Source organism: Microcebus murinus, chromosome 19 (genome assembly GCF_040939455.1).
Source record: "Microcebus murinus isolate Inina chromosome 19, M.murinus_Inina_mat1.0, whole genome shotgun sequence".
NCBI lineage: Eukaryota > Metazoa > Chordata > Mammalia > Primates > Cheirogaleidae > Microcebus > Microcebus murinus.
The window spans coordinates 46,313,351-46,336,940 of record NC_134122.1 but is presented as its reverse complement, the minus strand read 5'-3'; positions in this window follow the sequence as shown (position 1 = coordinate 46,336,940).

Sequence of the window (23,590 nt, the reverse complement as noted above, 5' to 3'; positions counted from 1 at the left end):
TATTTTACTCTTTCTAGTTTTGCTGCAGGAACCTAAATTATTTATTTGAGGCCATTTTTCATTTACTGCTAGAAACATCCTGTTCAGCTCTGCTTTAGCTGCATCTCAAGTATTTGATATGAAATGCTTTCATTTTAACTCAGTTCTATGTCATCTAAAAAATACTTTGAGAGTTTTTTTGTTTTGTTTTGTTTTATGAATCATGGTTTATTTAGAAGTACCCTGTTTAATTTCCATGCATTTGTCTTTCTGTAGGACAAACTTACAGAAAGGCCTGATTCCATCATGGCCAGAAAACATACTTTGTATGATTCCAACTCTTTAAAATTTGTTTAACCATTTTTTTTCATAAATCAGGATTATCAGTGCTTTGATGATTGATGAATATTCCAGGGGTGTTTGTAAAATATGTCTCTCTTGTTGTTGTTGACTAGAATGTACTATATGTGTGGATTAGATCCTGTTGGTTGATTGTGTTCAGATCTTTTATATCCTTGCTGGTTTTCTTTTTAGTAATTCAGTCAGTTGCTGAGAAGAGTATGTGTGTGCTACATTAAAAAATAATCTCCTGTTTCACTTCTATACCATTTTTGAGCTACAGTTTTATGGAGTTATTACTTACATACAGTAAAATCTACCAACTTTAATTGTATAGTTTAATGAGTTCCAATGAGTGTGTACAATTGTGCAACCACTTCCAAACTCATAAAAGAAAGTATCTCCATAAACTCAAAAGTTTTCTACTACGTGTGGCCCTTGACAATCACTTATTTGCTTTCTATCAGTGCAGTTATTCCTTTTCTAGAGTTTCATATAAATTGGAATTATACAGTATGCAGTCTTTGGCTTGGATTTTTGACATTTAGACATTTAGCATAAGGCTTTTGAAATCTACCTTTTTTTTTTTGAGATAGGGGCTCTCTCGCTGCCCAGGCTAGAGTGCAGTGCCATGATCATACCTCACTGCAATTTCAAACTCCTGGGCTCAAACAATCCTCCTGCCTCAGCCTTCAAATTAGCTGGGACTATGAGTGCACACCACCACACCAGGCTAATTTTTCTATTTTTTTTGTAGAGATGGGGTCTCACTCTTTCTCAGGCTAGTCTAGAATTTCTGGCCTTGAGCAATCCTCCTGCCTCAGCCTCCCAAAGTGCTAGGACTACCAATGTGAGCCACCACACCCAGCCTCCATGTTGTTTAGAGTGACAGTATATTATTGCTATGGCAGTATATTGAGTGACAATATATTATTTTTATTGCTGAACAAAATTCCATTGTATGGATATACAACAATTTGTTTAACCTTTCCTCTGTTGATGGACATGTGGTAATTTCCAGTATTTGGCTATTATGAATGAATCTGCTATGAACATTCATGTGAAAGTCTTTTGATGGACATATTTTCATTTTCCCACTGAAATATCTAGTTGTGGAATTACTGAATCATTTAGTAAGTATAACTTTACTTTTTCAGAATGTACCAAAATTTTTCCAAAGTGACTATAATATTTTACATTCTCATAACAGGACTTGAGAATTCCAATTGGTCCATATCCTTGCCAATACCTGGTATTGTCATCTTTTTAATTTTGTCATTCTAGCGGGTATGTAGTGGTATCTCATTAAAATCTGAATTTTAATTTTCCTGTAACAAATGATGTTAAGGATATTTTCATGTACTTATTTGCCATCTTATTTTTCAAACTGTCTTTCAAATCTTTTATCAGTTTTTAAATTGATTAATTTTTCTATTATTGAGTTATGTATGAGATTATTATATATTTTAGATAAAAGTCCTGTGTCAGATTTATATCTTCACATATTTTCTCACTTTTTGTGGATTGTATTTTCTTGTTTGTTATTGTCTTCAAAAAAGAACTTTTTTCATTTTGAAAAAGTACATTGTACTGATTGTTTTCCTTTTATAATGTACAATTTTGCACCTATTTAATAAATCTTACCTAAATTCCAAAGTCATTAAGTTTTCTCCTACATTTTGACTCTAGATGTTTATAGTTTTAATAAGTACATTTAGGTCTATTGATTGTAATTTTTGTATATAGGTAAAGGTAAGAACCAAGTGTTGTTATTTTTGTGGCATATGTATATCCAATAGTTACAACATGATTTATTACAAACATTATCCTTTCTCCATTTAATTTCCTGGGATCTTTGCCAAATATTAGAATATTTGAATGGCTCTATTTCTAGAATCTCTATTCTGTACCATAGATATATGTATTCAGTTTTTAAATCGCATATTAAATACTTGTTTGATGGCAGTAATTTAAAAATAAGTCTTAAAGTCAAGTAATGATAGTCTTCTGCATTTTTTTTCTTTTTCAAATTTCAAAATTTTTGTTTTGGTTATTTTAGGTCTTTTGCATTTTCATACTAATTTTAAAATGAGCCCATTTATTTCTAAGAAAAGCAATCTGAGATTTAGACTGTTAGTGCATTGAATCTATAGTTCCTTTAGGGGAAGAATTGACATCTTAACAAAATTGCATTCCTGAATCCACAAATGGGATATATATCTCCACTTTTTAATTCATTTTAATCTCTCTCTGCAATGTTTGTAGTTTCCAGTGTACAGACCTTGTGTGTCTTTTGGCAAATATGTCTGTAATTATTTTATACTTTTTGATGTTATGTTTTAAATTTGAATTTAAATTTTTTCTAGAATATGGAAATCAAGTTGCTTTTTGTATATTGTTTTAGTCAGTTTTCTTCATAGAAACAGAAACAAGAGGGCATATATTAGGAGATTTATTACGAGAAATGGCTAATTCGATTATGAAAGTTGAAGATGCCTTGCCATTTGCCATTTGCAAGCTGGAGAACCAGGAAAGCCTCTGGGGGAGTAATGCAGGGACAGAGTATGGGGAGTCAGTAATGTAAGTTCTAGAGTCCAAATGTCAGAGAACCAGGAGTTCTACAAGAGAGAGACAATTCACCCTTCCTCTGCCATTTTGTTCTATTCAGGTCTTCAAGGGATTGGATTTTGCCTGCCCACACTGGTGAGGGAGGATCTTTACTTAGTCTACTGATTCAAATGATAATCTCTTCCAGAAACATCCTCACAAACACACCCAGAAATAATGCTTTATCAGTTGTCTTGGCATCCTTTAGCCCAGTCAAGTTGACCCTTAAAATTAACCATCACAATATTGACTTTGCATTCTGCAAACTTACTTGTTAGTTTTAGTAGTTTTTTTTTTTTTTTTTTGTAGATTCCTTAGAATTTTCTAAAGGTAGGATCATATTATCTATGAATAGTGTTTTAATCTTTTCTTTCCAATGTCTATAGCTCTGTGACTATTGTGGGCAGCATGTTAATATCTATCTGGTTAAAATTATTGGTCCAAGAATGAGTGTGCCTTCATTTAGCCATTTGGTGTTATCTTATAAGACTTCATTAATACTATCAGAAAATGAGTAGGAAAATCTCTCTTTCAGTTCTGGAGGTTGTAAGAGCCTAAATCTACATTTCCTTTGGTCATGAACCCAATTTGGAGAACAGAGATGAGAGTTGGAAAGAGAACATTCTGATGACACTTGAGTTTCTGGATCTAGCTCATTCTACCCTAGCTGCTCTGTGATTTCAGTATAGAAATTTATATTAATATATCTACCCTCCTTTTAGTTTTTGCTCAACTTAGTTTGAATTGGGTTTATAATATTTGCAAGTGTAATGATCTTGTTAATACAATTTAAATGAATTATGGGGCTTGTAGCATGTACAAGTAATATGAATGCCAAAAATAGTACAAAAGCTGGGAGACAGGAAATGGAAGCATATTGATTGACAGCTTCAGCATGTTTGGTAGTAGGCAACTGTCACCCATTATAAAGGGATTTTGTAACAGAGGAATCTAAATATAACCACAGATATATTACATGTAATTCTAATGACTAAGTAATTAAAAAATAAATAAAAAGTGTGTAAGTCAAACTATGCAGTTTGTAAAACTACCAATATAATGGAAACTCCATCAAAACATATTAAAAATAGAGAGGGACATGTGCTTGCACACCTAATTAAGAAATATAAGAGGATATAATCTGCTCTGCATGATAATTTTATGATAAAACAATTTTCTTAATCTTGAGGAAATAATGACTTTTTTTCTAGGCAAACATTTACTAAAAAGAAATCAATTGAAAGTAGAATATCTGGACAGTATAATAAATATATATCAAACAGATGTTAATGAATTCCAGCTAAAATGTAACAAACACAGATAATTTTAGAAAATCATTCTATTTAATTTTCAAATGAGTGCAATATAAATAGCATAAAAATTTTCTAGGCAAAATAATAATTTATGTATTAATTATAATCAATTAATTTCACTTAATTAAATAATTTGAAGAAGATAACATAGCTCTAATAATAAAATACACAAAGAGCTCATTTACAGTGAGAAGTGTTTTTCTTAAAGGACTTGTACCTCTTTCAGAGAGCTAATTTCTGAATCTGGCCATCTGCATTGCACCTGATAGAATTCTTTGAAAGTTGTAGCATTTTGATTACTCTGTGACTTAGTTTTTCAGCATTCATGGTCATTGTTTCATAATTTTGTATTTCTTAGCTTGTTTATTTTAGAATTTTGGTGAGAAATAAAAGTATGCCATTATGCCTACATTATTCATTTATGAACTCTCATGCTTATAAAAATGATTAAATAAGGGAAAACTCATAGACTACTGAGATTATAAATAAGGTAGTAAGTAATAATAAATTTATTTCTCTGACACATGCTTAGTTCCTATTTGATGTCTGGTGTTGCAATAACCTAGATTCAACTTCAAATTCACTATTTAGAGGACTTCACTAACTTTTCAGATGACCCACTTTATTTTGCAGTAACTCTTACCATAAGAAAGAAAGGAAAGAGAAAACGTATTTTGAGCAATGAGCATTTTTATTTACAGAATTTTTTTTGGTGGGGGGTGAGGGTATTTGGGATGCTGGGATTTGGATCTGAGTATAGAGTCTATTAAAACCATGTTTTGCTATTGGACTATATTTTTTCATCCTGTGCTTTTTACATATATTAATTTGAAGGCAGAGCACTGGGTCCTGAAGCAATAGAATAGATTTACTGCTCCACAACAAAGCAGGTCTGAAGAAATATGAAGAAAAGGCAGAGAAATGAATATATCCCAAGTGGCTATAAAGGACTTCTGTTAAAGTTTGTGTGTGTGTAAATACCTAGGTATCTAATTATTAATATGTTGATGTGACAAGATTCTTATTTCTGACTTTGATTCAGCTGATGAAATAGAGATGATCTTGGGAACATCATTCATATACAGATGCTCCTTACTTACTATAAGGCACATAATTTCTTGAGCCCTATTATGTGCTCAAGAAATTATATGTCCCAATAAACCCATAAGGGTTGAAAATATTAAGATGCATTTAATTCACCTACTGAATATCATAGCTTAGTGTAGCCTACCTTAAACGTGGTTAGATAACTTGCATAGTCTACAGTTGAACAAAAATCATCGAATACAAGGCCTATTTTAAAATAAAGTGTTACATATTTCTTGTAATGTATTGAGAACTGTACTGAAAGTGAAAAACAGAATGGTTGTATGGGTACTATAAGTATAATTTCTACTGAATTGCTTTCACACCATGGTAAATTCGAAAAATGGAACCATTTTAAGTCGGGGACCATCTGTATTCTCACTGTAAAGTGAGAATGTTAACGTTATTTGTGTCAGCATTAGTAAAGAATATTAATGTTGTTAATGTTCTGTATGTTGTTACATCGCAAGAAATTTCTATTTAAAATAAAAAATTGAAGACAAGTCATTCATTATGCAAATTGACAGTAACAATAGTACTTCATATATATTCATGAATAGTAACCACTCAGTTGTGGTCCAATTTCCTCAAACTTAGCTTTTCATCCTGACATTCTGTTTTAAAATGGTGCAACTTTTTTTTTTCTTTTAAATTTCTCTTGCATGGATAACTTCAAAGCAACTAGTCTATAATTATTCACAAACAATAGCTAATTGATTTTTGTAATTTTCTACTCTGTCATCTACTTGCAGTGAAAATTAAGCACACATCAAGAAATTATGTGTTCACTTTTGCTGTAGTGATTTCATTCACCTTTGGAAATGTTGATTAGAATTTTTGTTTAAGAGCTGGACTCTTAAGAGTTTGCATTTAAGCTAAGATTCTGGTAAAAGAGGGATAAATTAATGCAACACAATCTCATATCTTGAGATAAAACAATATATGTTTGGATACAGTAAAAACTATAATGGTAGGCCGGGCGCGGTGGCTCACGCCTGTAATCCTAGCTCTTGGGAGGCCGAGGCGGGCGGATTGCTCGAGGTCAGGAGTTCAAAACCAGCCTGAGCGAGACCCCGTCTCTACTATAAATAGAAAGAAATTAATTGGCCAACTGATATATATATATAAAATTAGCCGGGCATGGTGGCGCATGCCTGTAGTCCCAGCTACCCGGGAGGCTGAGGCAGAAGGATCACTCGAGCCCAGGAGTTTGAGGTTGCTGTGAGCTAGGCTGACGCCACGGCACTCACTCTAGCCCGGGCAACAAAGTGAGACTCTGTCTCAAAAAAAAAAAAAAAAAAAAAAAAAAAAAAAAAAAAAAAAAAAAAAAAAAAACTATAATGTTAAAAAATATATCTTAATTTGTTAAAAGAAAAAAATATTTGTATTGATTTTCACAGGGTATATCTAAAACTTCTTAGTTTATGGCCTTTGATAATAAAGAGGTCGTGGCAACATTTCCGAGTATTAATTGACCAGGCTACAAAAATCACTCTTGAGGCTGGAGGAGGAATAGATTCTACAGACTTGGAAAATTAATTCTTGGTAATTGAAACACTAAAGGGTAATTGTAGGAAAAGAAGTTTAATACGTATTTTTGTGCTTTTAGGTGCACGTGTGCCATCTAATACAGTAGCCCCTGGACACATAGAACTATTTAAACTTGATTTAAATCAAATTGAAATAAAGTAAGTTCAGTTCCTCTAATGCACTAGCCACGTTTAGGGTGCTTTAGTAGTCACACGTGGCCAGTGACTGTGCAACTGTCAGCTCAGAGAAAATTGCTGTCACTGTAGTTTCATTGGACAGTCTTGAGGTAGAACTACAAATAAAGCTTTCCAACACCTGGGAATGTGGGTTTGAAGGCGAGGAGTAGGATTATGTAAGAAAATATTGATTTTGTGGTCACCTATAGAAATCTGAGAGTTGGAAGCCATGAAATAGATAGGATTTCTAAGAAATCCAATGTATAATCCTTTGAGAACATCTGCTGCTAGAGGTAGGAGACAGAGGATTGGACAGTAAAACAGAGAATACTTTGTTGTTAACATCATCCAGGTCTTGAGTGATTGGACTAGTACTTTTCACAGCAGAGAGAAAACATCCTGGCATAACGCATTGTCAAAAATTGTGCAATGTGCAGTGCAATCTCGCACAGAGGAGCAGAGACATTCTCCAAAGTAGCCAGATCTTAAAAATATCTTTCATTGTGAGAGTATCACTAACTATAGTCGGGGAAAATGTGTTTCTCTTTCTTGCCATTATGGTCTGCAGCAAGCTGGGTTTCAAGCACATCAAAGCCTGTTGGTTTCTATGTGAATGAAAGACTAGTGAAAAATTCTCCTTTTGGGCAACTTTAAGGAACTTTTCTGTATATGACAGAGAGTTTTAATTAAAAATGCAGATCAGTATTTTAAAATGAAATCTAATCCGTTGTAGCAGTTGCTATTCCAAAGGCCCTATAAACTGAATTAGTGTCTCTATCAGTGGAGCATTCTGTTCCGTAATTTGTCTCAAGATACTTATGCCTGTCTTCCTCTCCCCAGGCTGTGGACCATCACATCTTCAACATTGCTTGTATCCATGTATAATCTGTCTTCATGCTTATTATACAAGTAAATGGTAGACTTTATGAGGACAGAGAAAAGCAAACTTAACATTAACTACATACAGAGAAAGAAAAACATCCACTCTTTATCTTTATTTAAAACAAACTACCCTCTACCTCTCTTTATCAGTCACTTAGCTGTTGTATTTTCCCCAAACTATATTTTAAATATCCGGGTTCTTCTAAGCTTTGTTAGAACCTGTCCTGTTTTTAATGACGTATTTATGACTTATTCTGTCCCTTCAGTGGATGCTTAAGTATATTCCTCTAGTCCAAACTTTGTTTCTTTCTTTGATTCTTTCTCTCTTCCTTTTTTATTTATATGTGATAATTTTATATATGTATGGGGTACATTTGCTATTTTGATACATGCATACAATATTTAAAGATCAAATCAGAGTGTTTAGGATATTTATCACCTTAAACATTTATCACTTATTTGTGCTAGTGTCATCCAGAAAAAACCACCAGGATGGCTAAATAGTAGAAAAGAGAGCTTTATTGCCAATATTGATTTGCAAAGTGGGAAGAAAAAGTCTCTGGCGTGGACCAAAGGTGCTTTTTCTTTGAAGAGGGAAAGGGCAAGTTGGATTTTATGCCTCTGTAGGGCAGGGGCTGTATCACATAATAAACTCATACATATTCATTCGGTTTGGGGAAAAGCTATACATATTTATGAGGGGAATCGGGCACACGACCAATGAGTAAACATATGTAACATATATTACATGCTCACTTCGGGGTGGGGTTTTAGCATTAAATTTGGTGGAATTTGGCTGTTTATGGCAAAGTCAAGAGGTGAACTATAGGCCAGTTTGTGCACAGTCTATAAGATGGCTGAAACTAGCTTAAGGTCTGCAGTTGCTCATGAAGGAAGGATGTTTGTGAGGCTGGTCCTCTGTCCAGTTGGAGTTGTAGTGGTCTGGGTTGTAAATCAGAGTTAGGAGTGGTCTGATAATTTGTCTGACAATTCTTTTTTGTTAGTGAGTTTCACAAGAGTTGATTTTTCTTTTAGCTGTAGGAATTTAGAGAGTTGCTGGGCCAGCCAATCCCTGAACCCTCAGGCCATAAGTAACTTTTGTTTCCTTAACTTTAGGGTCCAGTTCATTGATAAAGGGGCACGATTTTGGTTTTTCATATCACACTGGGAACATTTCAAATCTTTTATTCTAGTTATTGTTAAATATATAATAAATGATCGTTAACTATAGTCATCCTACTGTGCTATTAAATGCTGGATCTCATTCCTTCTATCTAATTCTGCATGTGTACCCATTAACAGGCCTTGGTAACTACTATTCTACTCTCTACCTCCACAAGATCAACTTTGTTAGTTCCCACATATAAGTGAGAGCATGCAATATCTGTCTTTCTGTGCTGGCTTATGTCATTTACTATAATGACCTATAGTTACATCCCTGTTGCTGCAAATGGCAGGATTTCCTTCTTTTTTATGGCTGAATAGTATTCCACTATGTATATAACCACATTTCCTTTATCTATTCATCCATTGATGGGAACTTAGGTCGATTCCATGTCTTGGCTATTGTAAATAGAGCTGACTAAACATGAAGGTGGAGACATCCCTTTGGTATACTGATTTTTTTTTTCCTTTGATTAAATACCTAGTAGTAGCTGGGTACAGTGGTACATGCCTGTAGTCCCAGCTACTCAGGAGACTGAGGCAGGAGGATCACTTGAGGCTAGGGGTTCAAGTCCAGCTTGGGCAACATAGGAAGGCTCCATCTCTAATTTGGGTAGTATGGTGGTTCTATTTTTAGCTTTTTGAGGAAGCTCCATACTTTTTTCTATAATGGCTGTACTAATATACATTTCCACCAACATTGCATAAGTGTTCCCTTTTCACCATATCTAGTTCAATCTTTAGACTCATTTTTAAAGCTATGTTCCAGAATGAACAAACATCTTGCTTTGACTGGGAGATTTCTGTCCTCTCTAATTTAGCATTTTTTTGTTTTATTTTGGGGGGTTACTCATTTATAACAATTCATATTAATTTTAGTATTTTTAAAGTAAGCTACATTTACTTCATAGACTTTGTATTTCTCACAGCATAGTCTCATCTAGGAATGTGAGAAAATGGTTCTGGAAAAGAGTTTTCTCCATTTATTTTTAGTAGTTACTGATTTTATGCTGATATTCTCTGTAAGTTCACAGAATATGCCTATGTATCTCCATTTTCATTTCTATACTTGAAAATACTTTAATAACTATTTTATAGTCATTGTCTTCTAATTGTAATATCTTCATATCTGGGTATGTTTCCATTGACTGGTTTTTATCTTACTTGTATGTCATATTTTTCTGCTTTTTTGCATGACTAGTAATTTTTGATTTATGGTGAATATTGCAGATACTACACTATTCATTTTGTGGATTTTGTTGATTTTTTCTTTAAAGACTGGTAAATTTTGTTCTTGGAGGCAAATACTTTCCCGGCAAATGAGTTTGACCTTGCCGAGGTTTAGTTGCTCCATGTTACCCATTTTTATGGGGATATAAAGTAGCTCTGAATTTAGAGCTAAAGAAGTTCTACTTCTTGCACCACATCTTTCTGGGTCTCCACTTAGTGCCCAGGTGTTCATTAGGCTGTTTCCCCTTTGGAGGTTGGATCTCAAAACCTCCTAAGATTGTGTGGTCTCCAGAACCTTCATTAGTCTCCCACCTCTTAATGGCTGTAGCTTGCAAGGCTTTGCAGAGTCCTGCCTTGCACAATTTCAACTTACTATTTATCCAAATACTCAAGGGCTCTGCTATGCAAACTTGGGAAGTTCTTTCTTTGAGCAGCTATCTTCTCTCTTTGTATTTCTCTAAAAATTCCATCTACTTCAGCAATTCTGAGCTCTGATCTCCTATTCCTCTACCCACTGAGAGGGTTTTAGACTCCACTTCCTTATGCCCTAATTTGAAAAATACCCGAGCACAAAAGAATGAATGAATATGAAGCTCATCTCATGTGTTTTTCTTCTCTCAAGGATCAAAACTTCACATATTTCTTGACCTGTGTCTGAAAGAGATGATCAATATAATTTTTCCAGCTTAACATTTGTTTACAAAGGATGGGTAGGCTGGATGCCCCTTCCCTAATCATGGAAACAAAAATAATCTGATGAATATCTGATTTCAGACTTATTTTGTTTTGTTTTAGGATGTACATCTCATTCTTACTTAGAGTTTCCGTATCTTTTCTGAATATTTCATTTGTTTTACCCGCTAATTTCATCATTTTCTATACAACTATAACATATTTGCTGGCATTATTTTACAGTCTTTCTCTGACAATTGTAACATTTGTCATCTCTGGGTTTTTCCTAAGGACTGGGATTTTCTCTTGATTGTAGGCTACATTTTCCTAACTTATTTGCATGTCTAAGTATTTTTTAAATTTTATACTGGCCGTGTTGCATGTTACATTATATAATAGCCTCTGGATTCTGTTTTCTTCCTTTCAAGAACATTAAATTTTAACTGGCAGGCATATCACCTTGATCCTGAGGAGGCTTGTTTTAGATTTTGTTAGGACACTTTTAATTGTATTTTCCTTTAATTGTAGGGCATGACCCTTAGCCCCGAACCTGGTCCTTGCAACTACAGAATGGCCATTATTATAAATCCCTATTGAAATCTCCTCTCAAGTGATACAAATTTTAAACTTTTTCTCTCCACTACTCGGAATTTGTTAAAATATCCCAGCCATCCATATGTTGCTTTCTGCTGGGCTTCTTTTAATCTCATCTCCTGTGCATAGAGTTGAAAAGGCAGCCAAGGCAGTCTGTGTTCGAACACAGAACGGAGCCTTCTTCTTTTGCGACTTTGTTCTTCTCATGATTTTTTTTTTCCCTCTAGCACTCTTCAATTCTGACCATAATTCTATATTATGAGAAGACTGATGCTTTTTACCATTTCGGATGTGCCACACAGAATAGGGGGTGCTCTCAGAGGAGAAAATGTTTAAATGTGGACCTCACACAGAGCATATCGCAGCTCTCAGTATCCTAGCAAGACCTATGGTGTATTTTCTACTTCCTAAAAATTGTTCATTGCTTCTCAATTATTTTAAAGTTGCAATGTTTGGAATGTGCACCGTTCTCTTTAATACCCTCAGTGCTTAACATAGATCTTAGCTAGAAAAAATAATTAATATTTATTGAATGAATTCACTAATGAAATATTTATATCATATAAAAATAATAACTATGATGTATTACCATGGGATAGCCTTTGTAAATCTTGGCCTATATATTTTGTTTTAGTCAGTGATAGTTTGCAGTGAATTCTTATAATTTTGTGATGTCTCAGCATCCATTTTGCATATAGGTTTGACTTTCTCATTCAAGAAGCAGGGCTTTGTCACCCTTGACACAGTTTCCAGACCTCCACTTCTTCCCAGTTCTTCGGTCGAGGCCGATACAGGTATCTGCCTTATACAACCATATCCTGGTGACCACCTCCCTCTCGGACAGCCACATACAACCTACTTGACTTACTCCACTGAAACTCCACACCCAGCATGGGCTGCACAGGTATGCCACGGTGACCACCCATCGGTCATGGCCTGACTCCATGGAGTGTGTGGCTGCTTGCAATAAACCTATCCATTGGAATTCCCCATGGGACACCTGCTAGGGTAACGCTCTGGACCCCAATAATGTCTTTGGCCCTCAGGTCCCTTACTCTCTGCTTTCTCTCTTGCCTCCTTCCTTCTGCTGGTTGAGCGTGTTTGTCCCAGATGCCCCCTCCCCCCCTTCCTGATAGCCTATGCAAGGTGTGCTGCCCTCTTTTCTTTAGGATCTGTAAGTAATGTACTGCTTCTGTTATTTTATGTATTTCATTGAGTTGCCTCCTCTGCTTCTCACCTGACTCTCACACCTGAATTTAACTCTCCTCCTGCTCAGGGCTCTTCTAGAGAATGGCTAGGACAAGACCCACAAGGGGTATCTGCCAGTATAAACCAGTTTCCTTTGTGAGGGACACATGGTCACAGGTCAGACACGTAGGCATCTTTATCCACCAGGATAAAGAAGTATCCTGTGAAAGAGATCCTATAACCATCCCATTGGATACACAGTGAAAGTATGTAGCCACTCCTCTGAGCAAGACCTGAAGACCAAATTGAGGAAAATGCAACAGAGTTGAAAAACAAATATTGTTTTTCTTGATAAGCTGACTACCGAATGTCCTAGCATGACATTGTCTCAATAAGGTCACCATGTACTAAAGTCTGATGCTTGACTTTATGGTTAAAAACTCAATTTTGTCGTAGTACCTCAAGAGCATAGCATTTGGCAAACAGCATGTCATAATCAAAAATACAAGGGAGCAATGCTTAAGCCAGAGAGACAATTTAACAGTTTTCAAAGAAGCCTATGTTTTCATGTAACTAAAATATTTATAATCACAAGGCAGGAAGACTTACTGGTTTTAGAGTGCTTGGGAGAGTAATCAGCAATAAGATGCTTGGTTCAAAACTGAATTTGTGCAAAGATATACAAAATACAATACCTTTAACAGATAATTCATCTAGATAATTCATGCATCAAATATGTGCTAAAGTCTTACTGTGTACCAGTTACTCTTATAATTGGTGATCATAGTAAAATTGTGGTGAAATATAACTGGTGGCTCCATTTCCATACAGTGGAATCTTGTATGGAAAATGGTCTCATGCCTATTTCTCTAAAGAGTGATGAATAAGTGAACACATTCTCATTGAGTTTCCATTTTTACATTTTCAGAAGCTCAGCCTAACTCTACTAATACAGTTTTTCTTAGGACAAAGCACACTATAGTTGATGATAGGATCAGGTATGTTACCATACCAGGTATGTTACCATAGTTGATTAGGCTCAGATATCTTACTATAGTTACATATCAGTCCTATGTCCCTCATATTTTGCTTTAAATCACTTAGAATCTGGGTATTTATACAAAATTCACAGTCTATCCCATTTTGTGATAGTCTCAGAGAGGTAATTTTATTTTTCATTTTCAATTTTTTATGCTATTAGAGTGAACAAATGACACTATTCCTTCTTTAAGAAGATATTCTACTGATAAAATAGTCAAGTGTATAAAGAAAGAATGCAAGGTATTTAAAGAGATAAGCATCAAGAATATGGCAGGAAAATTATGATGGTGGTCACTTGTTCTTTTGTTCACACATTTTTGGTAATTGGGTATTACGTATTGGGCACTTTGTCACCTGACAAATCCTTTGAAATGCCATGCTACTTATTTTCATATTAAAATGTAAAAATTATAATTCTTAGTATTTTATTTTATTGATGTTGAATTTTTATATTTTGGCATTTACAGAAGATAAAATTATTTTCCATTGAAAATCTGAGCACTGCAGAGCACCATATCTGAATAATATGCATGAGCTCTGTTTATATATAGGCAAATATTTTCTAGTTCTCTATTCTCTCCTTAGTTATAGTGTATGTCTAGAAAATATTTCAACTACATTATCATAGTAGAAGCTGTCAAGGAAACAGATTTTTAGTCTAGGATTAAGGAAAGAATTGTAGCTAATGATATAAAATTTAGAGTCTTCAACTATAAACTATATTCAAAGCCATGACATCAAATACATTTATAAGGGAGTGAGTTAGGCAAAGAAGAGATTATGAGTAATGACTGGGCTTAGAGCACTTCTACGTTAGGTATTTGGGAAAAAAGATGATAGACCAGGGCAACCAATGAAACAGGAGAAATAAAAATCATGGTTAAATCAAGGAAGTATATGAAAATCTATTGATAGGTCATATAAAAAGAGGGTCAAGTATGATGATGATGATGATGATGGTCAGGCTTCGGACATGACCAACGTGCTGTTGGCCAGATGAATTGCCTTTTTTAGTTTTCTGTCCCTTTATCATGACGAAGGTACATATTGGACTGTGAGGTGGTTTTGCTCTCCGTCTGACTGAAACAAGGATGCCTGCAACCTCCTGTGCAGCAGCATTGACCCAGTACCGGACTGCTCTTTTGTTGTCATTTTACAATCCTTCTTGTGAAATGTACTAATATATGGAGCCGTAGACACACTGAATTTTATTTAAGAAAGCATATAGCCACAACATAGAATCTTTCCTACATTTTTAGCTTTCCTTTTCCCTACTGTAATGGATCTTTGTCAAAAATACAAAATTTAGAAACCCTTTTGTCAGTACCAAACACATTAAGACCTTCCAACATCTTCCATGTCTCTCTCCCTCACATATTACCGCTTTAAGCTAAAAACTCAAAATAGCCAGAGATGGTCCTGAAGACATCATGGTGTCTGTTTATCTGTGTGTATTTTACAAAGTTGTTTTGTATTAAGCAAAATAACTATATTATTTTCAAGTCCATTCTTAGCCAAAATTTTAAAAAAATTTGAAGTGCTAAATCTTGGTTAAGCATATATGCTGATCAATTCTATACATGTACAAATTATTGTATGAATCTAGAAATGAAGCATATATTTTGTAGGATAGTGTGATTTCTTGATAAGCCTGTGCTTATTTAGCAAATATACTGGAAGCTGGTGATTTTAGAAAGGAATTTTAAAATCACTCTTCTGGTGTGTTGCACTAATATGAAAATGGTATTTTTGGGCACCATAAATTTAGATTATAATATTCTTATATTATCTCTTAGGTAAAAATGCTTGTGGTATCAAACGAAATGTTGAGTGATGACAGGAAAGGGAAAAAAACTGTGGGTTTTTAAAGAAGATCACAGTGGTTGAAATGTTTATCTTTTAAATGTTTTAGTTTTTGTTTTCCCAAGAATGGTGACAGAAAGTCAAAAGTATGATTTGATATGTGGGAAAAATGTCAAAGTGACTCATGTAAATTCCATACAGATCAATTAATGGAATGCTTGTATTTATACATCGGGATGAAATACTGAATTTGTACTCAGACTGAGAAGCCCATCAGCCACTATTTTAAATCACAGCAGTTGGACTTCACTAAATGAAACAGGACGCTCTGTGGCAAAATCTATTTAATTCTGATGGTTTTAGCATATCTTAAGGAAATGCATAGCATCAAATATAATAATATTTTAAAATAGAGAATCACTATGTAAAATAACTTCCTATATCTAAAATTATTCAGTCCTGCACACATGTTCTAGGTAATTCCATTATCCTAATTAACGTCTAGTCTTAATTTAATTGGTATGTTTTCTTCTTATTACAGTTCATTTGTTATTTTAAAAAAAATTTACTGGGAACCCACAATGTGTCAGACTGTACTAAGCACTCATGGAAATTATAGTTCAGTGAGGGAGTAAAAAATATTAAAGTAAGCAAAAAGATGAATACATAATTGCCAATAGTGAACAGTCCTGGAAGAGAAAACCAAAGACAACAGGCAAAAATATCCCAGAGCTTATCCTGATTACAACACTGAAAGGGAGGAGGTTAAAAGTTGAGAAAGGTAGAAGACAGATATTTGGGATCTACAGGCTATGGCAGGTTTTGTATTTTATACTGAGTGTTTGAAAGATTTTGAAGAGCTAGAAGGCTGCAGCAACATCTTGTTGGTGACATTTGAAGTCACCAAAGGTGACTAAAACTATTAAAACTAAACCCAGCTGAACTACTGATGAGATAGATTAAACTCACAGTAGTATTCTGTTGAGAGAGGAAAAGGCATGCTCATTTCGGTGCAGGAAAATGATTTAACTCAGTGTCTAATATTCCTCACAGTGTGTACTGCAATCATTCAAAAATTAAGACATACATAAAGAAACAGTAAAAGCAAGCTGATAAGAGAGGGAATAGAAAGATTACAAGATGGTTCATACACAGCCATGTCAATCACTGCACTAAACTTAAATGGTCTAAACATGTCAATTAGAAAGTAGAAATTGTTAGAGTGAATTAAAAGTGAGACCAAATTACATTCTGTCTACAAGAAACTCACATAAAATGTAGACACATAGAAGTTAATGACAATGGTATAAAGAAAGATATAGCATTCAAACACTAAACAAAAGAAAGCTGGATTGCCTATGTTAATAACAGATAAAGGAGACTTCAGGATTAGGAATCAACCCAACAAGAAGACACGACAATCCCAAAGGACTGTGCATCCATCAACAGAACCTCAAAATTCATGAAGCAAGCATGATTGAACTAGCATGAGACTCTTTAAAAAAATCTAAGAGTAGAGTTGGAGACTGACACTCTTCTTTTAGTAACTGATGAACAAGTAGAGAGAAAAACTAGGAAGTTTGTAGAAGACCCAAAGAACACTCACTGTCAATTTGACCTTCTTGAAATACATAATAATGTGTTCAACAAGGACAAAATCAATAGATAGATTATTATTTATTTCAATCTACAGGGCTTTTTTCTAATTACAAAATCACTATATATTAATTTTTTAATTAGAAAAATATAAAAGCATATAAAGAAAACTAAAATCTATTAATTCATCTCTTTTAAAAACATTATTTTTTTTGGAATAAATACTTTTAGACATAAGATACATAAGTACACATTTATTGCTAGCATAAAATTAAAATCATACAATACATACTGTCATGAAATTAGCTTTATTCACTTAACTTTTTTACATAATGCAAATGTATGGATGCATATATAAGCAGCATTAGTTTTATGGCTCTTGACATTTGAGCACTCAGGTTTTTTGTTGTTGTTGTTGTTGTCCTTGCTATTTTTAATAAAGAAAATTTCAAATATATGATAATATGATTATATTTTGTGTCAAATTCCTAGAAACAGATATTTGAGTGAAACGTGGGACAGCTGTTAATGTACTCTTGTAGATAACTAGGTAAGTGTCAAATTATTCTCCATAACATTTTTTTCAATGTAGACTGGCATTACTTTTTTTCCTGAAAATTAATGAATTTTAAAATAAAACTCCTTTTAAAGATGATTATAGACTCACACACAGTTGCAAGATACAACACACAGAGGTGTCATGCATACTTTACCCAGCCTCACCACATGGTAACATATCTCATTTATACAATCAAGATACAGAACGTTTCCTTCACCACAAGGTTACCTGCTGTTAATATAATTTTGAAAAATATTTATAGCCCATATCCATTTTGGTCTAAACTTCTTTACCTCTGGTAACCACTAATCTGTTCTCCATTGCTGAAATTTTGTCACTTAAAGGAAGTTATCATACAATATGTATCCTTTCTGAATTGAGTATTTTTCACCTAACATAATTCTCTGGAGAGTCATCTAGGTTGTTGCATATATTAATACTCTGTTATTTTGGGCAGGAGCTGAGTAACATTAATATTTCATAGTATGAATATGTCACAGTTTGTTTAACCATTAACCTATTGAAGGATATCTAGATTGTTTCCAGTTTTGTGCAATTATAAATAAAGACATTGTAACATTCATGTAGAGGTTTTCCTGTGAACATGAGTTTTCATTATTCTGGGATAAGTGCCCAGAATACAATTACTAGGTTTTATCGTCAGCACAGGTTTAGTTTAAGACACTGCCAAATTCTTTTCCAGAGTGGCTGTATCATTTTACATTCCCACAAGCATTGGTGAGTGCTACAGTTTCTCTCCACATTTACCATTACTTGGCGGTGGTATTATTTTTCATTTTAGCCATTCTGATAAGTGCGTTACAATATTTCCTTGTTGTTTTAATTTGCATTTCCAAATGGCCTTTCACGTGCTTGTTTGTCAACTGAATATCCTCTGTGGTGAAATGTTTATTCATTGCTGTTGGCCATTTTTAATTATCTGTATGTATGTGAATGTTGAGTTTTGAATCTTTTAAAAATTCTAGGTACTAGTCCTTTGTCATATGTGTAGCAGATACATGGTTTGCACATATACTCTCCCAATGCATAGAATTTTATTTTATCCTCTTTATAGGATCTTTCACAGAGCAGACATTTTTAATATCAAAGATGACCACTTTGTCAATTTTTCTTTTAAAGCATGTCACTTTTAGTGTTAATTCTAACAACTCTTTTTCTTTCCTAGGTCTTGAAGATTTTTCTCCTTTTTTTTTATACCTAAAAGTCTTATAGTTCTATATTTAAGTCCATGATGCTTTTTGAGTTAATTTTTGCATAAGATGTGACACACATAGATCTAGGTTCAATGCTTTGCCTGTAAATGTATAATCACTCCAGCACTATTTGTTGAAAAGGCTATCTTTTCTTCACCAAACTGCTTTTGCATTTTTGTTAAAAATCAGCTGGGGACATTTGCATGGGTCTATTTCTAGATTCTCTATTCTGTTCTGTTGATCCTTGTGCCTTTTACTCCCCTGACGATACCATAGTCTTGATGACGGTAGCTGCATAATAGACCTTTGAATCAGTTATTCTGATCCTTTCCTCTTAATTCTTATATTTCAAAATTATTTCAAATGTTATATTTCCCTTCTTTCCTATATAAGTTTAGAATAAGTTGTTTATGTCTACAAAAAACTTTACTGGAAATTTAATAATAATTGCATTAAAACTTTGTATTAACTTGGGGAAACTTAACGTCTTTATTTGTTGAATCATCCAACAATGAACACAGTACGTGTCTCCATTTCTTTAGATCTTTTTTGATTTCTTTCATCAGCATTTTGTAGTTTTTAGTATATAAGTCCTTTACTGATTTTGTTGTATTTATATCTCAATATTATTTCCTTTTTTCTTTTCTTTTTGTTATATTGATAACTCAGTATTATTTCCTTTTTGTTTTTTCTTTTTAAGTGGTTTTAAATGATACTGTCAAATGATACTTTTAGTGCCCACATGTTTATTGCTAGAATATGGAAATGCAATTGATTTTGTAAATTAGAAAGTGTTTCCCCCTCTTCTACTTTCTGGAATAGATTCTGTAGAATAGATGGTAATTCTTCTTTAAACTTTGGTTGATAGAACTTCATTGAAACTATCTGGGCTTAAAGATTACTCCTTTGAGAATTTTTAAGTTATAAATTCACTTTTCTGAATAGTTCTACTATTCAAATTATATGGTTTAAGTTATCCTACTCAAAGTTACCTCTTTCATGTTGGGTAAGTTGTGGTTGTTTGTGATTTTTGAGGAAATAGTCTATTTTATCTATGTTGTTAAATGTATATGTGTAGAGTTGCTCTTAGCATTGTCTTATTATTTGGGCATTTACAGAGTCTTTGATAATATTCTGTTTCATTCCTGATATTGTATCTTCTCTCTTTATTTCTTTGTAAGTATTGCTAGAAGTTTGTCAAATTTGTTGATAATTCACAAAGAACTAGAATACATATTAGGTAGCACATAGAAAACTCACCAAAATATATCATATTCTGTATCAGAACAGAAGCCTCAGCAACTTTAAAATGTTTAAAATAAAGTATATTCTCTGATCACAACAGAATTAATAATTGATATTTGAGAAATATCAAAGTGTAGAAATAAAATGCAGCATACCTCACAATAATCAATTGGCTAAGCAAGAAAACCCAAGTGAAACTAGGATGTACTTTATAGTGAATAATTAAAAATTAAAACTTTGTGGAGGACAGCTACAGAAATGAAGTGCTTGCTTGGAAATTTAAAAAAGTGATATTGTTATTAGAAGATATAAAAGAGAAGACAGATTTCAACCAAATAGTCTTAATTTATACTTCAAGAAGTTAGGAAAACAAGAGCAAATTAAACCCAAATCTAGAAGGATAAGAGAAATATAAAGAGTGAACGTCAAGGAATCAAAGCCACCCGGAGCTTCGGCACCTGGTGCGGTGGGAGTGGGGCTTGTAGGGGAGGAGGGGATTCTCTGGGGACCTGATGTTGTGCACCCCAAAGGCTGGTGGGAGGAGGGGAGCGGAGCCAGGCAGCAGCTGTGCAGCAGGTATGGATGGGCCAGGGTGGGCTTCTCCTCTGAGCAGGGATCCAGGCTGAGGTGTCAGCACGAGCTGGTCCCCTGTGAGTACTGCCTTCAATGTCAAACCCCAGGGCCTCTACTTGGACCTGTTCAGTCAGCACTGGGGTTCCTGAGCCCATTAACCAGAATGATTTTATATTGCACATGAAAGAGCCTCGAGAAACAAGGACTTGTCGGTGGAGCACGTGTGTGTTCTCCACCATCTGGACCACTCACACTGTGCTAATCTTTGATGATCTCTTTGACTCCTTGTTGCAGACTGGTCAGTTTGATCGATTTTGTGAAAATTGCTCACCCTGAGCCAGTATTCAGAGAGGTTGCAGAAGAAGCTTGTAGAAATATTGCACTGTGGTAGAAAAGTTGAACACAAATGTGGAATTGTATCAAAGTTTGGAGAAATTACCAGCTGATAAAAAAATCTTGCAGATTCCCTTGATCCAGAAACTAGGCAAGTGGCTGAATTGTTTGTGTTTGATTTTAAAATCAGTAGAATCCATCGAGGCAAACAACAGCTTACAAGAGCGATAGACCTAAATGTTGAAGACTTGGATTGGAGTTATGCATATCTACCTTAAGCAGATCAGTCCTCCTATGACTGATGATCACCTCTTACCAGAACACATCTATCATAAGGTTGTACCTGATGGAGATCATGTAATAACTGATAGTCTACATGAGGAATCACTAGATGACTTGGCGTAAGAGGCTGTTAATAAAATTTGTCTTTATTCCAATGCTGGTCAACGGAGAATTGCTCAGCGATGGAGACCTTCTGGAAAAAAATTAGTGGGGGTATTTTGCATTTTTCCACAGGCTCTCCAAGATACAATAGCTAAAGACGTGTCCTTCACTTCCTTGAGAAACTATCTGACAACCTTTCCGAAAGGACTAGAAAAGATTTTGAGATGATAGGAGGCATAAAAATGAGTCTAAATCCTCAAAATTCTGAATTTATGCAAAATTCTGAATTCCTATCACGGTGATGTAATTCATGCAGAGAGGGTCCGGGGTGATACTGTTGCCTGGTTTATGTTGCCTGTTTTTCTCCCTTCAAGTGTGCGTGGAAGGTCTGAATATTTTGTTTAGCAAACTGAGTGATTCCGTCGTCTGCAGAGCAGCCTGAAATAGGAGAGGTGTGGTGTGAGGACCAAAAACTAGCTGTGGTTTGTGAAGCCCAAAGATTGTTATGATATATATTCTGTGATTTGTTTTCCAGCCAGCAAACAAACCACTACAAAATTACTGTTTTACAATCTGTGGAGGCACATTACAGGAAGATAGAGACCACCAACTCCCAGTCCTAGTTCTTATCCTGAATTGTCCCCATTCCTGTAGGAACTGTGGGAAATCTCTCCCACAAAATGGGACATGCCACGCAATCCATGCTGGGAGGTACTCCGTGTTGACACATCACGGGGACCAGGAGGCCCACTGATTTTGCTGAGGTTCCTTCTGTTCTGCTGGAGTACTGTGCAGATGATTACCGAGTGCTTAACTAATTAGCCAGCTATCATCAAACTGGACAACCACTGCCAACTGGCGCCTCATTTTTGTGAATTTAAAAAAGTCTGTGCTGCAGCTGCTATGCAAGTTTCAGTCTTTTATGCCGCTCTGGATCAAATCTTCCCTGGAAAGCACCCCATGAGGAGGGCAGCCACAGACATTCTCAAGGAAAAGCAGGAGAAATGTTATGGCTTCCGACACCTTACAGATCACTTTGTGGGCTACTACTACTCTTGCCTAATGTCCAGGCCAGTATATTCCATGGGTTTGAAAGGTTTTCTGCAGGTTCTTTTTACCAAGTCTACAGGGAGTGCTTTCACACGGTGACATTGGCACGTGGTGGTGGCAAAGAGCTCATGTTCATGGTTCTATGAACTTCGAAGTGTTCTGTGGTTAAGTATGTTTGAGAAACGTTGTGTAAGTTTTGAAGGTTCCCCGTGTACATCAGAAGCCCTACCATCACAAAACATATTCAGCATCTCATATTATTAAATATATAGAAAAATAAACATAGAGGAAAGAAAAAACAAAAAAATGTTTTTCCTATGCTCACATGCCACTGAGCTCACTCTTATACTAGGTATGTGAGGGTTGTTTTCTTACATAATAAGCAATTCTCCAGTGGACACTACTGGGTGTCTTATAATTCAATTCAATTCTGGTGCTATCTACCTGGAGATAGCTTCAGATCCCACAGGCTAAGGGCTCAGTTCCACAAGACTTCTCCCCCTTCAGACACCAATTACAAATAGTAATTTGTCACCTATAATTCTGACTGACTAGCTGTAAATCGGGATTCTCATGACCCCCTCCTTAAATATGATTAATTTGCTATTACAGCTCATAGAGCTTAGGGAAACACTTACTTCCATTTTCCAGTTTATTATAAAAGATATCAACAGGTGAATAGCCATAGGTAAGAGATGCACGGGGCAAGGTCCATGAGAAGGGGCTTGGAGCTTCCAATTCCTCCAGGCACTTCCACATGTTCAGCTATCTGGAAGATCACCAGACTCAGTCCTTTTGAGATTTTATGGAGGTTTCATTACGTAGGCATGGTCAATTAAATCATTGGCCATTAGTGATCAACTTAACATTCAGCCTCTTTCCCCTGCCTGGAGCTTACAAGGTGGGGCTTAGTGTCTCAACTATTTAATCGTGCCTTGGTCTTTCTGGTGACAGGCTCCTATCCTGAAGCTATCTAGGGACCCAAGCCACCAATCATCTCAGTAGCATAGAAAAGACACTTTTACCACTCTG